The sequence below is a fragment of the Chlorocebus sabaeus genome, chromosome 7 (assembly GCF_047675955.1).
Source record: "Chlorocebus sabaeus isolate Y175 chromosome 7, mChlSab1.0.hap1, whole genome shotgun sequence".
NCBI classification, from domain to species: Eukaryota; Metazoa; Chordata; class Mammalia; order Primates; family Cercopithecidae; genus Chlorocebus; species Chlorocebus sabaeus.
The window spans coordinates 86,852,011-86,875,819 of NC_132910.1; the positions used below are offsets into that span (position 1 = coordinate 86,852,011).

The 23,809-nt window shown below is 31.2% G+C and overlaps 1 long non-coding RNA gene across 1 annotated transcript in view; it reads right to left on the reverse strand.

Moving 5' to 3' along the window:
- Nucleotides 1-215: 215 nt before the first annotated feature.
- Nucleotides 216-23,809, reverse strand: part of LOC119620488 (uncharacterized) — a 52,801-nt gene continuing 29,207 nt past the window's right edge. Inside the window, exons 2-3 of the long non-coding RNA XR_005236977.1 lie at nucleotides 1,098-1,159; nucleotides 216-417 (exon numbers count right to left, since the gene is read on the reverse strand). This is a non-coding gene — a long non-coding RNA (uncharacterized lncRNA). The remainder of the gene's footprint in view (nucleotides 418-1,097; nucleotides 1,160-23,809) is intronic.

Sequence of the window (23,809 nt, forward strand, 5' to 3'; positions counted from 1 at the left end):
TCTGATTTTTTTTTTCTTTTTAGCGTCATCATTCATATGAACCATTCATTCTGCTTTTTTTTTGGGTTTTTTTTTTGTTTTCTTTTTTTTAACTGCTGCTATTTTATCACTGTATCACTATCTGGCAGAAACACATAAGGTCTTTTAAAACTTCCTATCACATTACACTGATATAAAATATAACATATAGAATAATAACTTCTCATCAATAGCACTTGACGTCAGGATCCATTTTAATTAAGACTCACATTTTCTGATACATGTGAAACAAACATACTTCTCTGTTAAATGGACTGCTTAATATTTTTACATAAAGATCTTCATAAAGTGTGAGAAACCATTTAAGTATAATAATAATCTTGGTTGTTGCCATTTTTCTTCCTCTGTTTTTGTCACAAAAAGGCAATCTGTGCAATCCTGTATTATAGAAGGACATAGAGCATAGAGAGAAAAAAAACAATTAAATTAATTACATATTCTAAGCAAGATTAGAAAGCAGTAATAACCCAAAGAGAAAGATAAAATACCACTGAATAGTGGAACTCTAAAAACCGTAGAGACATTTCCCATTAGAATTAAATTACATAAAAAACAAAGTTACCCCTAGCCCTTATCAAAAGTTCCTGTGTCTTGTGAGAGCAGAAACAATCACATCAGACACATATATTGAGAAAATGTAATGAAGAGCAATGAAACTTAATTGAAGTGCTTTTGGCCATTAGGGTCAGGCCTTCAGTGGATTAGAGGCACATACTATTAGGCATTGCTCTTGCTATTTCCGTTTAATGTCAATTTAATGTAGGTGCACGCACTGTTCTTCTGCTCCAATTAAATTAGTCAAAGTTATATTTTGAAATGTTCCAATACAGAATTAACTTTGGGGAAATACACTAATCATATTAGAAGATGATATATTTTAATAAATATTTTACTGTAAGAAATAATTGCATTATGTTAACAATCTGTTATTTCACTGGAATAAATTATATCGGCTTTCAACATGTCTACATTTAAATATTTCATCTGCCTTATTCATCCTGAAGTTACACACACACACACACACACACACACACACAAACACAGTCAACAAATATCACCTGTTTGCACATATATTATGAAGGTTAGTTCTTTTCTTTAAATATTTTTTCTGTTCTTTGACCTGAAACAAGATTTATTCTCTTGTGAATTTATCTAGTCATTCCAGTTGTAGCAGTTGCCTATTTGAATAGATAGTTTGAGGTCAGAATTTCACACCAGGAGAGCCTCAGAGGTTAATGTTTTATTTCACTGTGTATCTCCACTGGGACATGACTGTCACCCTCATAAGTAATAAATAAATAAATACCAAATATTGCCAAGTAGAGATGAAATAGAATAAATGTGATGCATATCAATAAATATTTATTTTCTTCTAAAAATAAAACTGATACAAGTTATAAAATTAATAGTTGAATTATTAGCCTTCTTTCTAATATATGATTGTAGAAAATCACATAGATATTTAATAATTCCTATGGTTTTCAAATAATAACTCTGGACATTTATTAACACTCTTATATTTAAGTCTCCTCACACACTCACATATAGGACCCCTATTGGCCTTTCTTAGAGGAATACTGCTTTGCTATCAACTCTGAAAAGTCTGAGGTAATTTATGAAGAGCAAATTTCATGAGTTACCATAAACAACAAAATAAGATGAAGGAACTGATGTTATTCTTCAGATGCCCTAGCCCTTACTCTTGCTGTTTATTTTTATCAAAATCCAGATGTCAAAAACTTTAGTACTCTGCAAGAGAAACTCATAGTTGAAGATGATCTTGACAGACTGTAACATGTGCATAATATGACTTGTTTATGGTTTAAAAGAATAAATGTATAGACTTACTAATACAGGCTAATTGATATGACAAAACACATGAGAAAGCAAAGTCCCTATGATTTAGAATCAATGAAAATACTATTGATGGATAGTTAGGTTGATTCACTGCCTTTGGTATTATAAATAGTGCCGCAATGAACATACAAGTGCATGTGTTTTAAAGCTGAATAATTTATATTTTACTGGGTGTATACCCAGTAATGGGATTGCTGTGTTGAATGCTATTTCTGTCTTTAGGTGTTTGAGGAATTGCCACACTCTCTTGTCAGAGCTAAATGGTGAGAACACAGGACACACAGGGGGAACAACATGCACTGGGGTGTTTTGGAGGGTGGAAGTGGGAGGATGGAGAGGATCAGGAAAAATAACTAATGGGTACTAGGCTAGATAACTGGATGATTAAATAATCTGTACAACAAAATCATATGAGACAAATTTTCCTACGTAACAAACTTGCACTTGTACCCTCAACTTAAAGTAAAAGATTAAATAAATAAATACATAAATAAGAATAAAATAGAAAAAAAAAATGAAAATAATATTGAGACTCCTCAGGAGCTCTAGCTACAGATACAGCACATACAACTCTGTATGTAATTTAAACAGAATACAGAATACTATCACAAAATTCACCAATTGACAAGGACTATTAGGTACAAAAAGACAAATATTAATTAAGAACTAAATTTCTAGAAAAAATAAATTTATTGTACTTTAATATTTTATTTTCAAAGAAATAATAATTATACTGAATGATAAACCTAAAGACACTGAAAATATTCAGCCCAGAAAGAAAATGTATAAAGGAGATAGTACAGATAATATTAGACAACAGTGAAATTGGAAAAAATAGCATAACATGTGGAAAACAATAAGTGCAAAGTTTGTTCTTTGAAAAAAAATAAAATAAGAGAGAAAAATCTCTGGCCAGATTGATCAAGAAAAAAAAAAAAAAAACAGACACACGTAAAAATAATATTAGTAATGCTAAAGCAAAAATAACTGCATTTAAAAATGAGAGTACTTTATTATAGTAATAACTTGAAGATTTTGCTGGAATACCAGAATTCTTAGAAAAAATATAACCTGTATCTGAATCACAAAAATCTGAATACCCCTATAAAATTGAAATAATTAAAATATTTCTTATCAAACTACAAGAAAAACACCAGACCCAGTGATTGCCAATATAAAGGTCTGTAAGGCTTTCCTAGAGTATATCATTCTAATAGTATCCAAATATTTTAAAGTAATTTATAAAAGAATATCTTCTATCTCATTCAGTGAAGCCATGTCATCTACATACCAAAAGATAATGGGAATATTATCAGATAGGTATAGTGAATTTCTTCATCAACAAAGCTCCCAATATTTTTCATAAACTATTAATGTCCAACTCTAGCAGTATATTAAATGATAATTCAACATGAAAAGTTGATTTATCCTGGGAATTGGCAATGGGAGGTGAACAAACAAAATCTATAAAAAAACTATTCAGTACATTAACGGAGTGAAGACAATAAAGAGAATACAGGATAGATGGATTCAGAATAAGTGTTCTTCAAGTCTGACATGTCTTCATAATATAAAAACCATCTTAAAAAACTAAAAAACAAAGAGAATTTCTTTGTCATGATAAGGATTACCTGCAAATATCTTACTGCATAACATCAATCAATAAGGAAATGTTGGGAAAATTCTTTTAAAATTAGGAATAACGCAAGGATCTCTGCAATCAAAGCTTTTCTTTCACATTGTCTTGGTAATTCTAACAAGCACACTAAAACTTTCAAAATAAATTAATTCTAGGAAGATTGAAAAAAGTAATAAAAACACACCGTTTCCAAAGACATCATGATGGATTGTCATAGAGAACCCCCTCACCCAAATTTGCAGGTTCATTATTAAGAAAAATTGACAAGGTATATAGCTGTAAGATTCATAAAAAGAAAATAAATTGTGTTTCTATACATGTAGTTTACATCTGTTTCTCAACAGCCAGTGATGTGCGTATCATATAAAAATTACCTTGTCTATCAAAGATAACTTTTGCCATCTTTGTAAGTCTTGCTGTTATATGTCATTGTCCTAATTAATTATTTTTTTATATTTTACTAATTGCATCTTACAAAGAGTGTTTTGTTTACTTATTTTTAATGATTCCACTTTAAAATTTCATGTGTATTGTAAAAGAACAACTGAAGAACAGAAGTAAATTTTTGTTATGTTTAGAAACATAAAACATCTTATGAATCATGCTTTAGAAATAACCTATTTATTATTAATGTGTTAATTTTGATCTTATCCCAAATCCTATCATCCTTCTTTTGGCTTGACAAGGATTTAGCTTTGTCATTTACAGTTGGGACAGGTTAGTTTTGAGCATATGCAAATTTCACACAAGTTTGAGCTGAAGGAAAATATCCTCAAGCACTTCTGAAAATAAATATTTAGTGTGGTATATAAATGCATTGTCCAATGGGGTTCATACTCTCTAGTCAGTTTTCAGATACATATGTGTGATGCGAAGTTACACACAAAGCAACGAGCTATCTCAAAGGGTTAATACCACATTACAATGGTCATTGTGCAACACACAGTATATGAATGTAATTCTGAGACTAGCAGAAAATATAAAGAGTCCATGGCTCAGTAGTTTCTGGGGCATATTACAGCCTTTGCTGAGTAAGGTGTACAGTTCCTACCTGCAAGACTTTGGGAACATATAGATAGGTATGCTATCTTTGACTGTAGAGTGATGGTACTTAGTATACATTAAGATGATATTAAAGCCATGTAGCGAGCCAACAAAGCACATGTAGGAAGGCTGGCAAATATAGAGTCAATAATAAGATATGAGGATGTGTGCGGTAGCTCACGCCTATAAACCCAGCACTTTGGGAGGCCAAGGCGAGTGGATTACCCGAGGTCAGGAGTTCCAGACAAGCCTGGCCAACATGCTGAAACCCCCCTCTCTACTAAAAATATAAAAACTAGTCGGTTGTGATGGCATGCACCAGTAATCCCTGCTACTGGTGAGGCTGAAGCAGGAGAATCGCTTGAACCCAGGAGGCAGAAGTTGCAGTGAGCCAAGATGGTGCCACTGCACTCTAGCTAGGGCAACAGAGTGAGGCTCTGTCTGAATAAATAAATAAATACATAAATAAATAAATACATAAATAAATAATATGAGGCACAATTCTGAGACATACTGCTACTGTGCATTTTATTCACAAGAAGGAATGAATGCAAGTCAAATTCATTTAAAATAATAGACTCATCATTGAAGGTTGGATCACTTGAGCTACATCATTTTCTAGGTTCAATTGAACCTAGGAAAAAAAAGCGGAAGAGTAGATTTTTTGACCACTTGGAATTAGATAATCAGAAATGAATTAATATCAGATGTAAAAAGTTGAGACCAAAAATAAATTCCTTCAGTCATTACTTAAACTATGGAAAATACATATTTTATAATACCTACTGGTGATATTTGCATTACTGAGGCTATGGAAAGAAAGCGAATAGAGAGGCCAGACTAATGACATGGGTTCTTTTTGTATTCTTTAATAAACAGTCCCATTTGTTATTAGTTTATAGACAGCTGTCAGCTCCATTCACTGAAAATGTTTGTAAGAAGTAAAAGTAAATTAATAATATCATGAACTCAGAAAAAATAGAGAGGAAGTAGATACACCCTTATCATACAGCCATTGAATGTTAAATATACTCCTTTTAAAACTTCCTATATGGAATGATTTTTGATATTGTACCTATTTTCCCACTAGTCTACACTATTAGCTTTTAACATAAAGGGGCTGTTAGAAAACAATTAAGCACAGAAACAAAAATCAATTTATAATGAGATTTTGAAACCACCCAAAGACATTTTATTATTTTATTTTATTTTATTTTATTTTATTTTATTTTATTTTATTTTATTTTATTTTTTTTGAGACAGAGTCTTGCTCTGTCACCCAGGCTGGAGAGCAGTGGCATGATCTTGACTCACTGCAACCTCCACCTTCGGGGTTCAAACGATTCTCCTGCCTCAGTCTCCTAAGGCCTTTTATTTTTAACAATGCAGAAGGAATAGAAGAGAGGAGCTGCTGTTTTAAATGCCATAAATCATTTTGGGGTTTTTATAATGTCTGTGGGAAATGAATTCAATTTAAAGTACTAACCATGTAGAAAAACATTATTTCAAGTCCTCTCGTATTTGAAATGAGTAACAGTGTTTATATTTATAAACTGTCACTGTTTACTATATTTTTATGGTTTTTGGTGTTCACAAATTATTATAATTCATTTTAAGAGCTTGTCACTCATAAAAATATAAATATTTACCATTGAGACAAGTCAATCTCTGTAATAAAACTAGTCAACCAGAGTTCATATTTATTTCTATTGAATGGAAACTAATAACAGCAATAGAAATAGAAAAATATATCTTTTTTGATAAAGAGCTTAAAAGTTTAATCCCATAAAGAAAATTTCTTAAACTGATTAGTGAAATAAGGTTTTCTGTTCAGTAATAAATTCTCCTTTCAACTCATAGAAGAAAGTGAAATAATTTACCTGAATAAAGAAAATACTTCTAAGTTCAAAAAATGTGCTTCATAAAAGCTTTTCTTAATTGAAGTGTTGTTCCTTTTAAAAGGGAGAAATATCTCTGATGAAGTTTTCTTTCTCAGAGAATTATACTACATTTTTGTTGACAAGATCATACCAATTTTTCTACGTATATTTTTTTCATTTATCCAAAGGGAACAAATTTATTGTTCTACATTATTCATATTATCAATAACATGTAAATACCATGTTATTTTATTAATCATGTATGCTTATCTGTGATTCATCTGTTTATTCATTAGTTTCATTAAATTACCTATAATTTCCTTGGTGTTAGAGACCTGCGTTTTTACTTACATTTTTTTCTAGTACTGATTTCAGTTTGAGAAGATATGAATATGAAGTTGATTGTTTTAAATGTATAAATAGGAAACGTATACACACATAGGTAGATGTAAAGATGAGAGATGGTAAATCATCCTCCCATATAAACCATGGTATTGTAGGGTGTATCTTGATTTCCTGTATTGTTGGAAAAAAAAAAAAACTATCTCAAATGACAACATTTAATCATTACTTTAGTTTTTAAAACATATGGTCATTTTTTGATCTTTTAAAAATATTTTGGCTGGAAGTAGTGGCTCACATCTGTAATCCTAACACTTTGACTGGCTAAGGCAGGTGGATCACTTGAGCCACAGGAATTCAAGACCAACCTGGGCAACATGACAAAACCTCGTCTCAACAAAATATACAAATATACAGAAACATGTGCACTTCTGTGGTTTAGCTACTTTGGAGGCTCAGGTAGGAAGATCTCTTGAGCCCAGGAGTTGAGGCTGCAGTGAGCTGTGATCGGGCCACTGCACTTCAGCCTGGGCAACAGAGTGAGACCTTGTCTCAAAAAACAAGCAAACAAAAAACCAAACTATATATACATATGAATATATATATATTTTATTCTTAACATACAGTCTTCTTAATTGGTTTTATAAATATATGCTTATAATTAAAAATGCATTTGTCTTGTAAATAATATAACCTAAAATATACTATATAGTGAATGCAGACATCAATTAAAAATTAATCAGATTTGTTTTTTCATGCTCAACAACTCCACATTCGTTCATTCTATAAACCATTTATGCAAAAATATATAATATATATTGAATGCAGCTCTATATGTTTTCCTAATTAGCACATGTTTAATTTATCAGGTTTGAATACGAAGCCTCATGACTTTAATTTTTAAATAAGTTAAACATGGTTTTTATATTTTCATTAACTTGATTTAACAATACTATATTTAAAAGTTTATTGAATTTTGTAACAAAATCAATGAATAATTCACATTTACTTAATTACTTTCTTCAGAAGCAGTAAACTCTTCATTAACTTAGGGGTTATGGTTTATGTAAAACACTATAGATTCATTTCAATTTTTATAAAATGTTAAATAGGTACACATAAAACTTTTATGGAATTTTAACCACAGTCAACATTTGCTTCACCTAACCTTGTAATTCAGCTCTATGGTAGATAAATTATTTTGCTCAATAATACTTGAAAATAAACTGCCATTACTAAAATCTGTTGAGAACCTACTGGCTTTAAGTATCTAATTATTTACCTATTGGTCTATCTGAAAAAGCAGTATTCATATTGAGTTGAAAACATATTTATCAAACTCCTGATATGTACCTGGAATTATCTATCCTTGACACTGAAGAAAAGTTGCTGAATAAAAAAGACATAGTTTTTGTCATATTAGAGACTAGATTTGGAGCAGGGAGAGAAACAAGTACACGTACACACTCATACAAATATGGCTGAAAAGTACAGCAGCAACATCATTCTAATAATGATAAACACAATAACGCAACAGAGGAAGTCAAGCAATAGATGTTCTATATTCATGTGAGCCAAGGAAGATCTAAGATATGATGGCATTTGAACTAACACCTAAAAGATGAGGAGTCAGGCATAGAAGGAAGGAAAGAAAGGGGAATATGGCAGAAAGAAAAGTCACGTACACGAGTTCTAAAGCAGAAATGTGTATGATGTATTCGAGAAACCGGAAGAAGATCAGAGTGGCGGGATCATGATGTGGAATAAGAGATGAATTCAAAGAATTTGGAGAATACAAGCTACCATCAAACTAATCCATGTGTAAATACAATGTTAGAGACCAGCTTTCACAAATATATAGAAATACAAGGAAGTATGTTTCTCAGTAGAAGCAAGATCTCTTGTGTAGGACAAACTTAAATGACGTGAACAGGCTAACATTACTAACAAATACACACTTCAATGTGTAATGTTTCTAGACTATACACTTATTCTCAATCAAGTATCTAGATCAAGGAATGTACAGGTTGGAGGAAGTGCTCTGTTCTATGTATTAATTCAATAGCAAAATGTCAGTGACAATACACCTTCAACATGTCTCCTGGAAGAATTTCCTTTTCATCAACCTTCATGTAGCAGAGGCAAAGAGTATAGAAGACCATGGGTGGAGAGTTGTTTTATGCGTCTAAAAGTCTCATAGGTTACATTCATTTGCCTCTACTTGAAAATAACTCAGTTGCATGGCCACACTGAACTGGAAGGGATGTTGGGAAATACAATCTAGGGAGAAGGACAACTGATGTTTTAATAGACCCTGCCACAGTGCGGCACTTTTAAATTTCAGGTCGTGTCATTCCTGTATTTATTAAAGGTCCTTCATTTCCTCATTGTCTAAGGAGTAGACAGGACCTGTAATCCAATTCAATAAATTATATGTAAGTTGTTTTTAACTGATACTTATACTTTATGATAGCTAATAAAATAACAATATTTTAAATATTTCTTGTCTGACAGCTACATTAATACTTTACATTTAGTGATATAAGAAAAAAAAGAATTACAAGCCTGGTATAGAGAATGATTATATTATTCATAGAATATAACAAACAATATGTATCTTGAAATTTGAGTTAGCAAGAAGAAATATTCATACAGTAAAATGACTTCACTGGTCATTTGATGATGAAAATCTGATTAATTTTGCATGTAAAAAAGAAATATGTACTTAAAGCTTGACTTCTTCATGATCTTCAGCAACTATTTTGAACCACCTATGGTCTAAATTAAAGCGACCATCAACTCTAGAGAAATTTCTAATTATGTCTGTTCATTGTCTGAATTTTAATGCATCTGAATGCACCTTCCATCAGCATTTGAGAGTCAGTGCTCTAGCCTGTCATCTGAGAATACGCTTTTCTATGTTATTTGTCAGTCCCCATAAATATACTGAATTGGAGAAATTATCTGTGTTAAATGCTTTAGATGATATTTAACACAGCCACTCTTCTAGGTAATCTTTTGTCTGTCCTTGAGAGCCAAACCACACAGACATAAGCTCACTGAGCTTTACTTTAGCGTTCAACACTTGGTTGTTGTCTAAAGAAGTTAAATTGTCCAGCCATTTGAAATCTGTGATTTCATTATCTGCATGAACACTGCAGAAAAAAGTATCACTCTGTGCTCCTTTTACAGAGCCTCAGGTGAAGATTTAAGTTCATATTGCTTTTAGAAGAGATATGCAAGGTACAGTTCACATCCTCTAAGGAATCAATGTTTTTTCCCTTTCTGATGATAATAATCCCATAAGTGGCCATGTGTTACTGTTTCCTCTTGCCTGCTTTAAGAAAAATAAGTAAATAATTAGAAAGTAATTTATGGCCAATGAATTTGTGGTCTTTGATTTCTTTGTTACATTTATCTCGTACTTTTTTGAGATAATATTTTTTTATATATATTATAACTTCCTTTGACATTCTTACTGTTATTTGTCTCAATGCTTTCTTAAGAAGATTAAGATCTGCAAAAATAAAAGTGTTATAAACTCTTAAGTTTTACTGAGGCGATTGTTGAAGGCGGGGTTTCAACAGGATTGCTTAGGGCTCTCATCACTCCACATGTCTATTGGTACTATAGCCTGAATTTATGTTCCTCCAAAATTTATATGTTGAAACTCCAACCCCCAATGTGATGGTGTTAGGAGATAGGGCCTTTGGGAGTTGACTAGAGGTCAAGAAAGTGAAGCCTTCATGAATGGGATTAATTCTATATAAAGGATAGAGAGATCAGAGTTCTGCCCTTCTACCATGTGAGGACACAGTCAAAAGATGACCATCTATGAACCAGAAAGAGGGCAATAGTGAATTTGCCAGTGCCTTGATCTTGGACTTCCCAGACTCCAGAACTGTGAGAAATATATAACTGTTCTTTATAGATGACCCAGTTTATGTTATTTTGTTATAGTCACCTGAACTAACACAGTAGACAACACTTACTTGGATGGACACTTTAGTATTGTTTCTATTCAAACTTATTTGAGGATTTACATAGCAAGTTGTATCTCCATATTGCTCTGCTCTATATATATTAAAAGAATACAAAACCATTTCATGGAGTGGATGAGAGTGCTGTCTCTAATTTTAATTTTACTGTTTCATGTCTGTGATGTCCTACCTTGTACTAATGTGCAAACACATGCATATGAGTGTTGTCCTTGGCTTTAAACAAATCTAAAGATTTTTCAAACAAAAGAAATAATAGACAAATTAAGAAGTCTAGAAATAACTTTCAATTGTAGAGCCAAAAAGGAGAATTGACATTTCTTTGAAGTAGGTTTCTTTCAGCATTAATGAAATGCAGACTCTTCTGAATTTCTCTTTCTTAAGTCATATCTCCTGTCAAACTCTTAGAGCCACTGAAATCCTGGAAAAATTCTGGAACTACTGAGCACTGAGTATCTCAAATACCTGCTAAGGAAGCACAGACTGGGGATTTATGCACCAGGAAGCTTGAAAAGGGGGCAAATGTAACAATGTCCATACAGTGATTTACATTTTACAAGCTGTTTTTACATGGAATATCTCATTTGATTCAGGGAAAAAAGAAAACAATAAAAATGAATAAATGAACAAACAAACAAACATTGTGAGATGAAGAATGAAAAGTAGAATTAGTCTTCAGATTTTATAATAATAGTTGTGAAATTTGAATGTCAAAGAGGTTAAATAACTCCTCAAGTTTCCATGGTTGAACAACATTGTACTAGATTAGTCTGTTGATAGATCGCCTCATTGAAGACCTGTGTATAGTTTCAAAATTAAACTAATTACTTTTCCAGTTCCCCATGTCTGAACACGCATGAAAGATTAAATCTAGCTACAGTTACCCTGAAAATTTTAGTGAATAATAGTGTCAGAATTGCATTGCAATTTTAATTTTAGGTCACATTAAAGAAGTCATTTTCTTAAAAATTCCTATATTTTTACTGGAAGATTATAAACTTTAATGTTTGGAAGAGTATAGTGCAAAGTTAACTTTCATTTTAGTTTTCAAAGTTGTATTATCTACTATTAGTATCTACTACTAGTATCTATGTTCCATATCTCTTCGCTTGATTTTTTCTGTTTGCTTTTCTAGACCAGAAAACAAGAATTTTCATTTTAATATTAAGACAAACCTTTAAGTAATATGTCAAAAGAGAAAATACTCTGGTCTAATGTGCAAAAACAGTACTCAGTAGCAAATTGCTTTATTTTCTTTTTTCATTATATAAAATAGGAAAAGTAGATTATGTGCTTGGGAAGGAAAAAAGACATTGGAATAGTAATATTAGAATGAATAATTTCATCTTGATAAATATTGCTAGGAAAAATATTAATAAATATTAATTTTCCAGTTTTCATAAAGATTTGTGTGCATGTAATTGTCAATTTGTGAATTATTTGTAAATAGCTGTAATTTCAAATATTCACTGATATAATTGTGTCTGGCTGCAGTAAAGTTACATATAGTGTAGCAGGACGAGCCGCAGACAAAACTCCTCAGACACCAAGTTAAATAAGGAAGGGGTTTATTCGGCCGGGGGCATCAGCAAGACTCCTGTCTCAAGAGCTGAGCCCTCCGAATGAGCAATTCCTGTCCCTTTTAAGGGCTCACAACTCTAAGAGGGTGCATGTGATAGGGTCGTGATTGATTGGGCAAGCAGGGGGTACATGACTGGGGGCTGCATGCACCAGTAATTAGATAGGAACAAAACAAGATAGGGATGTTCACAGTGCATTTCTATACAATGTCTGTAACCTATAGATAACAGAACCAATTAGGTCAGGGGTTGACCTTTAACTACCAGGCTTAGGGTGTAGCACCGGGCTGTCTGCCTGTGGATTTCATTTCTGCCTTTTAGTTTTTACTTCTTCTTTCTCTGGAGGCAGAAATTGGGCATAAGACAATATGAGGGATGGTCTTCTCCCTTAATAGTACTTTGTGTATCCCTCATTCATCATGAAGCATGTCAAATGCAATGAGCAATAGAGCATAGCTGCCTTGTGGAAACTTCTCTCCCTTTCTATGCTTCACTGCTTTCTGTCTTGACCCAGGAAAGAATACCAGCATTTTAACATCACAATTAAACTATCAAACAGTACAAGTTATATCACTAATCAAGTTGAGGGAGAAAAAAGAAACTATTGTTATTTTCCTTTATAAATCAAAATTGACTTTTTAAAGGAAATTTATGAACTCCTTTAGCAATATTTATTAAATTCCATAAAATAATTACTATGAAGTGTTGGAGGCCCCAATTTTAAGTAATATAAACATTTGTATTTTTCAGCAAAATATTTTTACTAAGAGCAAGATCTAAGAATTAAACATGAATAAGATGCAGTTTTAAATTACATTCACTATATAACACTTAAGATGTCTACATCAAATGAGAAACATTTGAATTTTCCCTTTTTATGGCATAAATGCTGTTGAGTAAATATAATTAAAAATAAAAGTTACTCCAAACCTAGAAAACCTCTCTGCAAATGTACAAGTAAAAGAAAACAACTTTTGTAACTGAATAGGTATCAAAACAGAATGTGATGTTCATCACAGATAATCTGCTAAGGGAATACAAAGACAAGAATAAATATTATTATTTTGTATAGTGAAGCAGATCTAATCCATTGCATATGAGTTCTCAAGATAAACAATAACTAGTGCTCAAATAAGAGGCCCTGACAGCACCATTTAACACACAAAGGTCATTCTATAATCAACAGGTCATTAAAATGGCCATCTGTGTTTATGAATTGGCTAATCCAAAATTAATAAATAAATCAACTTTTCACATCCTTCTCATGAGAGAATTTTACAACTTGGAGTGAAGCAACCACTGAGTTAGACTCCTTCCTTCACAAAAAAACTGGGAAATAAGGGCACCACCCCTTTCTTGATGATTACATTTCTAAGAGAAGATTCCCAAGACCTGGAGAAAGATATTCTTGGGTTTTAAACTTGACAAGAAGCTTATTTAACTTTTAAAAATATTTCCATATATTTCAAAAAGATAGAAGAATAACTTAAAACTGTAAGTATTATAAAATGTTATAGGAAAGGGGGGAGTCTCTTCTCTTATTTTAAATATAAATAATTAAGCCTCTTATTTTTTATTTGTTTGATTTTATATTCCAAATAGATTATGTATCTATAGAGTGACTAAGTTTTCAATACATTCTGCTAAATAATGCCATATGATAAAATGCTAATTTTTAGGCCATTTTTCTCATAGGCAAATTTCTTTTTTGAAATACATTATCTAACTTTACTATTAACTACTATTGGTTATTAGTAACTACTAGCAACTTTAGTAACTATTCAAAACTCGGTGACCCTGGGGGAAAGAGGTGTCATGTTTCATATCTACTGATATTGTTTTCAGTAGGCAAATGGAAGCATCATAATGAACCTACCCTTTTATCATTAAATAACATGCTTTCCTCTGAGACCCTGTAGACTATTATGCTGTTTAGATGATCTGATTTCCTTAACATCTTCCTGGACACCTTGCAGTCTGTTTACATATGTATATATGCATAAGCATTCAGTAATTACTAATGAAGTTCAGCATCTTTTCATTCATTTCCCAGAAAGGAGGAGGGGAGATTTACATTGAGCTGGACTTATCAAGCCCAAACATGAGAGACATTCATACTATTTTTGAAGACAATAGTTGTTTGCTTTAAATTTACAATTCAGCTACTTTCCAAAAGTTAAGCCTGCAGTGATGTAAATTTACTATCATAATTAAATTGAATTGACTATGGGCTAAAATTTTAGATTTTAATGAAACCCTTCAGGAACGGTTATGTTTCAGGACTTCAGCTTTAAAAGATATATTAGTTACACTTTAAAGATTGAATGATATCTTCATCTATATGTGTTGTGTGTGTGTGAAATTAATGTCTATATATGTGCATATATAGGTAACATTACCTACCTGTTAAAAATTACATATAGTATATATAATATATGCATATACTATTATATGATATATAATATATGTATCACACATATATTATATATCATATAATATATTTTTTATATATATGGCTATTCTCTTATCTATAGGTTATCAATGTCCTTTTAATGCCCACAGTTTATTCAATACAGAAGTTTATTTCTTTATAAAAGAGACAATGTATTTGAGGCATTACTTTTTATGATTGTTGCTATGTCCTTCAAACTTTGAAACAGTAACTACTGTTGATTAAATTTTCTGATTTCTAATTTTAGATTACATATAGCATTGAGATATAAATCAGATAACTTGTAGCCCCATTGCCTAGAGTCTTAGTTCCAATAATTATTAGCTGTATGACCTTGAGCAAGTTAAGCTCTATGTCTCAAGCTTCCTCATCTCTAAAATGAGTATAACAATCATAATTTCCTCATAGGTAGTTGCAAGAGTTCAGTACGTTAATACAAATAGAAAGGGAAAGTGTAACTACCAGAGGGATTGTGGGACATGATCCTAACGTCTATGTCTAAAGTTCTTTTCTCTCCTTTAAAAAATAAAAATTAAAAAAGGCAAATCTTTGGTGATTGATAATCACATGTTATTTAATTCTAATTGGCTATGAATGAGAATTCTATTTTCTTCTTCTCAAAGACAATACAAAACAAATATTTTTATTGCATATCATGGCTGAAAGTATCTCATAAATTGCAGATATATTGACTGCATATGAAAAAAATAACAAGATTGTACTAAGATATCAAAATATAATTTCCTGTATTCTTGACTTAAAATTGTAGTTTTAAAACATTTGATTACAGAACTCTATATTTACATGAATGCTTATTCATGCTTTCAATATTAGGGGAGATAGAATAGCCCATTCACCCCTTCCAGCCTGTCTTATACACCAACAAAGACTGCCTTTCATGAAGTGCTACAGAACTCACTGGTCTAGCAGAGTTTAAACTTACGTTTTGGCCACCATCCAGTGCAATAGATCACAAAGACTTATTCCTTCAGTCTAATGAAGCAATATACTTTTGATTAATATCTCTTATTTTCCCATTCATATACGTAATTATTGTCAATTAAAATTAATTATTAATTAAAACAACAAAAGTAAAATACACAAAAATGTGTGCTTTGTATAAAGTGAAATAATTACTTATTTTTCATCAATGTAATCTCTTTTTGGCACTTGCAGCTACCAAAAATGGCCATTGCTTTTATAGTTATTTTAAGAGTACTATCAGTAAGATAAAATAATCTTATTAATTAGAATTACAAAATGCATAAGGTCAAGCAATCAGAGACACTGTATTTTGTTGGAATGTAGCAAAGCAGAGGGGTGCACCATAAACTAAGCTATTGGAATTCTAAAGCTAGGATTTTACCAGGATTTGTTTTGTTATGCTAAACAAATGAAGCAAACTCCATCAATTCAGTGACATTTGTTTTAAATAACAAACAGTTCCTGCTGCTTCTTAGATCTCAGCAAAAGATATTTTTAATGTAGGGTATTGGATCCCCAAAACAATTCTTAAAAATATATTTTTAAAGGAAAAATATTGCAGATAGGCTCAGACTCACAGATTGCTGTGTTTGATATTATTTTTCTGTACTGCATCCAGTATTTACCCAGATCTCTGTTCAGAGTCCTGAGTATCTATTAAGTCAGCAAACTATGACCTTTCTCCTGCTCTCTTGTTTTTCTTACCCAATTTATATACCGATATATGACTTTTATTCTAGTTCTTTCTCCTAAGTTTCAACCTAACACTCAAAACCATTAAAGCCCTCTGTTTTTAGGGGATACACTCTGTAATCCTCATTTCCAATTTTTTTTTATCACAACCCAATCCAATTAAATACAAGTGTCCCATGATGTATTCTGTTCTCTTTGGAAACGTTGTGACTATGCCTCCCTCACTAGAACAAGTCTCTATTAGCTTAGGGACTTTGAGCATAGCTGAAACCTAAGTTTGTTACACTCATTAAATATTATAATGTGAATTCTAATGGGTAACAACTATTGATTTCTCTATTTCTGGCTCTCTTATACCAGGTTTTCTCTTTCTACTATGACCTGTGTCCTTAAAGCCTCTGCAGACTTCACTATAATCTAAGGTTTAATACAAAATTATTTAACATGAGTTTATTATGAAGATATATGAAGCCATTTTGTTAATATTAAATGGTGCATAATAACATTTCATTTGATTTCATATGAAATTTCTTAAACTAATATTGTCAAATATACAAATAAAGAGAAACATAAAATCTATAGAATGTTTTTCTCATAAAAATCATTAAAACAGTGATGTTGACCATCTTGTAGCAGCAACAGATAAAATATCCATGTCATAATCCAAAATATCCTATTCATTTAACTTTCAAGTTACATTACACTTTTGGTAGAAGATAGAGTCTTGGATAGAGCTTTAGGGTCTGAAAATAATGGCTAACCACTAGATAGATTAAGCATACATACAGGATGTCAGGCAATGACTAAATCTTACATATCAGATGTTTTCAGTTGCACTATACACGTGAGTGATTTTGCATCACATATACATAGATAATAATTTTAATTTTCTAATACAAAGGACATAGGCATAAGCTAAACTCTACTTTTTTTTTTTTTCCTAGCATCTTGGGTAGAGATAGAAAATTTCTTAATGTTGATGCTAATTTTAACAACTCCTAGCATTGTAAAATGACTTATGTCACACCATAGAAACAGCACAAAGAACACTGAACCAGAAAACAAATTGGTCATGGTTTTGTTATTGTCTTTTAGGCCAAACTCATCTTCCCTTAAGCAATTGTTCAATGCTCAGTGAACTGAGTTTAAAAATGCTCATCACCTTCTTTTTCCAATCTTGAAGGATCTGGAGGAGACAGCATCTTCAAGGATGAACAGGGTTTAATAGATTTTAAATTCTTCCCAGAATTCAAGAAACAGAGTTTTTCATTTGTTGTGCATTCTGTGACAATCAAAGCATTTATGGAATACATCGTGTGTGTGTGTGTGTGTGTGTGTGTGTGTGTTTGTGCGCGCGCGTGCGTGTGCGCGCACGTGTGCCCATGTGTCCACTGGGACTGGGAAAGGGGTAATATGAAATATTTGGTAAGGCAAAATGATCAATCCAACAGCTCAGTTTATATCACAGTATGTGCCTTAGTGGCTTGGTTTGACATAATATCTTTATACCTATTAAATCCCGTATGACAATCAATTTTATAAAGTTACAACACAATGTAAATATAATTCAATAAACCTTGGTTTGTTAACATTCATTGACAATTCAATTAACTAAATGGTCTTTCGAGGATCTTTTTAGAATACTAGACTTTATCCTCTTTGTTCTTTATGTTTTAACTGTTTCAGTTATTTAAGGACGCGTGATCTGAAAATAGATTATTTTATTTATGAACAAATGAGACTTGGAGGATGAATTGGAATGTCAGAGGCATAAAAACATTAAATTGCCTAGGATTTTGGCCAGGTATCTATTTAGAGTATATAATCACTAAGCTTGATAAATACAGAATGAAATAGCAGAGGCTGTGAAGAGATTGCATCCCTTCTTGCTCTAAGCCTAAGATCACAACTAAACAAAAGATATTGTATGCCTCATAAATGTTTTACCAAAACTTTCTTGACTTGGGATTTTCAGAGGTTAGTTAGATACAGGATCTTGAGAAAGAAAGCAAAATTATGAATTTAGAAAACCTCAAAGTACAACACAGCAAAACTCGGGAATAATAAATAATCAGACAGCTATTTAGCTAGCAGAACAGTGTTAAACATACTGCAGATTTGTACACACATGTATAGATGCCCGAAATATCTTTGTGTCCAAGAAAAGAAATAACCAAGAGTAGGAATACTGTTAGTAATAAAGAACACTAACTATTTCTTTTCTCACTGTCTGTCTCTGTGATCACGAATAAATAACTTATTTGGACCTCATTTATTTTTACATGTGTTTTAAAACTTAAAAAAATCAAATAATAGTGATACTTGAATTGAAAGATTTCTAAGAACAGACTGCAAAACAACATTTTAAAAATATATAATACTACCACACATAAATACAAATGTCAAAAATTAGGTAGATTTTTGTTAAATATAAAATATTCAGCTAGTTATTGCTTCATACTAGTAAAAGACAGCTCATGACAGAATTATCTTTTTTCTCATTTGGAATTAAATATCCGCAGCTGTAGTTACACAAATGCACTAAACTTCTCTTTGCAGAGTTTACATATTATTCAACAAATATTTTAATGCTTAATACCCCAAAATGGTCAAAATCAGAGACAAAATGTTCAAGACAAATGATAGTGCCAGAAGCACAAATAACAGCTGTCAAAAGAAAAATGATTACTGCTGTTCCTAATTGCCTGTTAAAAATCAGTAGTGTTTAAGTTTATAAGTCAATTTTTCTTTGTGAAACATGGAGTCAACAGTTTGCAACATTAAATTTGGAATATTCTTATTTGCATTAGTAATAGGGGAACATCCCTTTATTTGGAAAAATGTTTAATGTATTTTATTTGGGGCCTGATATATCAACAAGTCATAGAGTCATTGTATAGAATCGTGCTGAAGTTAAATTAAATGCATTGAATGAGTGCAGCACAGTACTACATTTTGTCAGGTACAAATATAAAATATATTAAACTAGACATATAAACATAATGATTCTGAGAAAATAATAACAATAATATGTGAACATATGTAACATAGTGTAGGAAAAAGAGCTGTTGATATGATATTTAGTAGACAAAGAAGATAATATGGCAGAATGGATTGGCTGAGAAAAGAACAGAATTGGTAAGAATTGAAACATGACATTAAAAAGTAGAAAATAGTGTAATTATGGTAGATCTTTCATATGAGAGTATTGGTTAGATGGCTTTTCATGAAAAATATCTGTAAGAAGATACGTTAGATTTGGCAATTGTATTAGTCTTCTATAGCTTCAGTAACAGTTTATCACAACTTGGATGGTTTAAAACAACAGAAATTTGGTCTCTCACAGTTCTGGAGACTAGAACTTCGAAATCACATACCAGCAAAATTAGTCCCATCTTCAGAGCTCTGAAGAAGAGTCTGTCCCAGGCTTCTTTTTCTGCTTCTGAGAGTTACCAGTTACCCTTGACCTTCTTTGGATTATAAATGCATAAGTGTGAGCTCTGCCTCCGTCCACATGCAGAAATCTTTGCTCTGTGTCTCTGTCTCTTCTCCTCTTTTTATAACAACAGCAGTCATTAAGGGCTTACTCTATGCAAGTATTGCTTCATCTTAACTAATTATATTTGCAATGACTGTATCTTCAAATAAGCTCCTATTCAGATATTCTGGTGGTTAGGACTTTAATGTAAGTGTTGAGGGGGTAAATTTTTACCTATAACAGTAAGTAAATATTTTATGTAATAGAGTTGAATAATATCAACATTAGCTTGAAGTTTACAGGAACTCATTAGATGTACAAATTAGGGGAAAAGCAATTTGGAAAGTGGAACTTTGGGATTATTTAATTGCTTAGGAGAATTCTACAAAAATACAAATATGAGATAATTAAAACATAAATATAGTGGAAATGGAAAGAACATATTGAAACAGTCTCTTGTTAAAGAATGATATACCTTAATGGCACCACTGCAAAACAGATAAAAATACCAAGAAACTATTAAAAAAGCATAACATAAAAACATAACTTTGAATCTATCAACGGTATGAAAAATAACTTAAAAATTCTCAGAGACCAAACAGAAAGTAAAAAGAGGCAAAGATTCTAAAAGAGTCATCTGTCAAATTCTATTGGCTTTAACCTTCAATTTTTGCTACCACATAGCAGAAGACAAAGTGTAGAAACTGATTTTGTGGGAAATCTGATAGAAGACTCAAAAAACAAAGCTGACACCTGTAAAAACTATCCTCTTAGTATGACTGCAAACTAAAGAATCATCCACCCTCAAAAGAGGGCAGCAAGAAACGTTCTTCTCTCAAACTTTGCATTGTGTACCAGGAGAAAATACCTTCGTTAAGAATTCAAAATCAAAAACCTTAACTGAGCATGCCACCTGAATTTACAGTTCTTATATATTTCTGAGAAACTCTAATGAGTGTATAAATGCCATTGTAAGCATATAATGTCACCAAGAAAATGGGAAAACAAAATATAAATTATTTGGAGTAGAACACAGTCTTCAGACAAGACCTCAAACATTATTACAAATGAAGGTTCTAAGGGACATGAGCTAACAAAGATTAGATATGCAAGAAACAAAGGTATAATGAGCAAGACCAAAAGGATACAAAAGAGTATAGTCATACCCAAATGAATATAAAAATTAACAGTAAGAATACAACAAATAAGTGTGTGTAGTATAACTGATCAAATAAAATAGTAAGTAGAAAATGAGTTTAAAAGAAAAAAGAGACATAAAATTGTCAAGCACATTGGAATAACGACCAAAGAAGTTAAAGAAGGGAAAATAGTAGTTTCATGTGATGAATACAGTGGCAATTACCTAGTTAATTAGAAGTGGCTAGGAGAAAGACTGACTTGGAAGATAAATAAAAATATATTATAGTGGTAATTCTAAAAGAAAGATTAAGAATGTACGGAAGAATCTAGTTACCACTTGGCTAGCAAGACTACTAGGAGGAAAGTAGAGAGAAAATGGTGCAGAGTCCACATTTAAAATGATAATCGTTGAAAAAACTTGGTGAAAGACTCACATTTTCAAATTCGATAATCTCAATGACTCTCAAACATTATAAATAAGAAATACTAAACCTAAATACACCAGAGTGAAATAGCAAAACAGCAAAGAACGAAAGAAGATTTTAACCGGAGCCAGGGGAGAAAAACTATATTTATTCCAAAGAAATAACTTTAGATCAACAGTTAAATTTTCTATAGCTATAGTGGGAAGCATAACATGGTGTATGAATAATTTTTGATGAATTTGTAACCAACAGAATCTCTAGAAGGAATATATGGATATGTCTCACACAGAAGAAAAGATTCCAGAGAGATTGCCTAGTAAACATGAACAAAAGTTAAGAGATAAATAACTAAGCAGGCAAAATTATGATAATAATAAATAATAATAAGAAAATAACAGTAATAGTATTTTGTAGGATTAAATGAAGCCATAGAGATCTAATATCTAAACAACAATAGCAAAGTTTGATGTGCAAATGTGACTTAAATTATTGATTTTATTTCTTTTCTCAAAATAATATTAGAGCTATTTAATAAATTTAAATATTTTAAATTATGCATGTTGAAATGTTGATGGTAAACATTTTCAACAAAACAAAAATAGTGTATTTAATTTCTAAATTAGAGGAAGAAAGTAGAAAAAGAAAGCAAAATAATGTCAAACAAATCAAAGTTATTACAATGGAAAGAAAAATAATAACATAAAGCAAAATAAAATTTTGAGCCAAAGAAATAAAGTTGTAGAATACATACATTATTATTTAATTTATATACAATTCCAAATGCAAAGCTGAGTATAATAAAAAGAATGCATGTATATATTCCAAAAGTACATAAAAATGAAAGGGAGTGGTTAACATAGAATTGAGGTAACATTTCTCTCCTGAACAGAGAAAGGGAAAAATAATTGGAAAGGAGGCATACAGGGGATCTAATATTGAAAATTAGGAATTTGTATTATCCACGTTTCAAAGAAGATATACAGTTATGTGTTTTATTATTTGTATTTAAAATTAAAATTAACAAAAATGATTTGGGCATATCCAAAAATTAATAAAACATTTTAAAAGAAAATAAAAGGATTGTAAAATTATACTAAATTTAGAGAGATACCATTGCCAAAACTGGAAATTTGTTACAGGATTTGTTCATATACTAGCATTCTCAAACTGCAAATTTTGTCCTTCAATGTCACTTTCTGGTTGTTACGATTGTTTCTAGACAGAAAGTTGAGGTTTGATGCAGCAAGCTTGTCCTCCTCTAAAATTGCTTTGCACAGTCTACCAAGAAATCTAATTTTCAGGGGTAGTGAACTCATCATGGAAGCATATATGTATGCATATATAATCAAATATATAAATATATATTTCTAATCAAATTAGACAAAGACATTGTCTTTAATGATACCATTATTTAGTATGCTTTATGGTTCTTAGAAATTATAGATTTGTCCCCGTAATCTTTGGCAGAGTCAAAAGTAATATTAGTGTCTCTTGAAAAACAGTAAGAGACATTGCCATTATTCTTAATCTTTGATATGTTTCATTTAATCTCATTCAATATTGTAACTTTATTCAGCCCTTGTAAAATTTGATATACTTGAAATGAGGGAGACATATGTTGAAAGATATATTTTTAGAAGGAATTATGGAAAATGTGTATATATGTTCTATTCACTGATATATACATATTAATATTAAGCATATATAAAAAGAAAACTACATAAAATAAAGAAAGAAACATATTCACTATGAAGTGAATTGAATTACTGAAACTAATATTCCATTTGATTGATTTTCCTAGAGTAAAAATCTATAGTTAAAAAAAAGAAATCTGACAGATCAATTACACAGCTCAATATCAGAGAAGTATTCCAGTTATTCAAGAATGGACTTTAATTTTCATGGTCCTTTAAAATTTCTTTATACAAACATTTAAAAATATAATCTTTAAATCTATGGATAAATATATAAATCAGACACTATCATGTGTGCTATTCTTTTAGTAGTTCTTTTCCTTTTGCTTTCCTTTTTAAAATTTGTATAAGTAGCCTCTTCTCTTACTTCTCATTAGAAGTGCTACCAATCATTAATCCATGTTAGTTCACTAAGATACCTTCTTGTATTTGCCCTTAATTTATACATACGAAAATACAGGAAGAATTAAGATCAATTATGACTGTTAAAAAATTGGGTCATCTTACTCATAATTAACTTAATCGCAGAAATCTCTCCAAATCAACTGGTATATATCTACTACT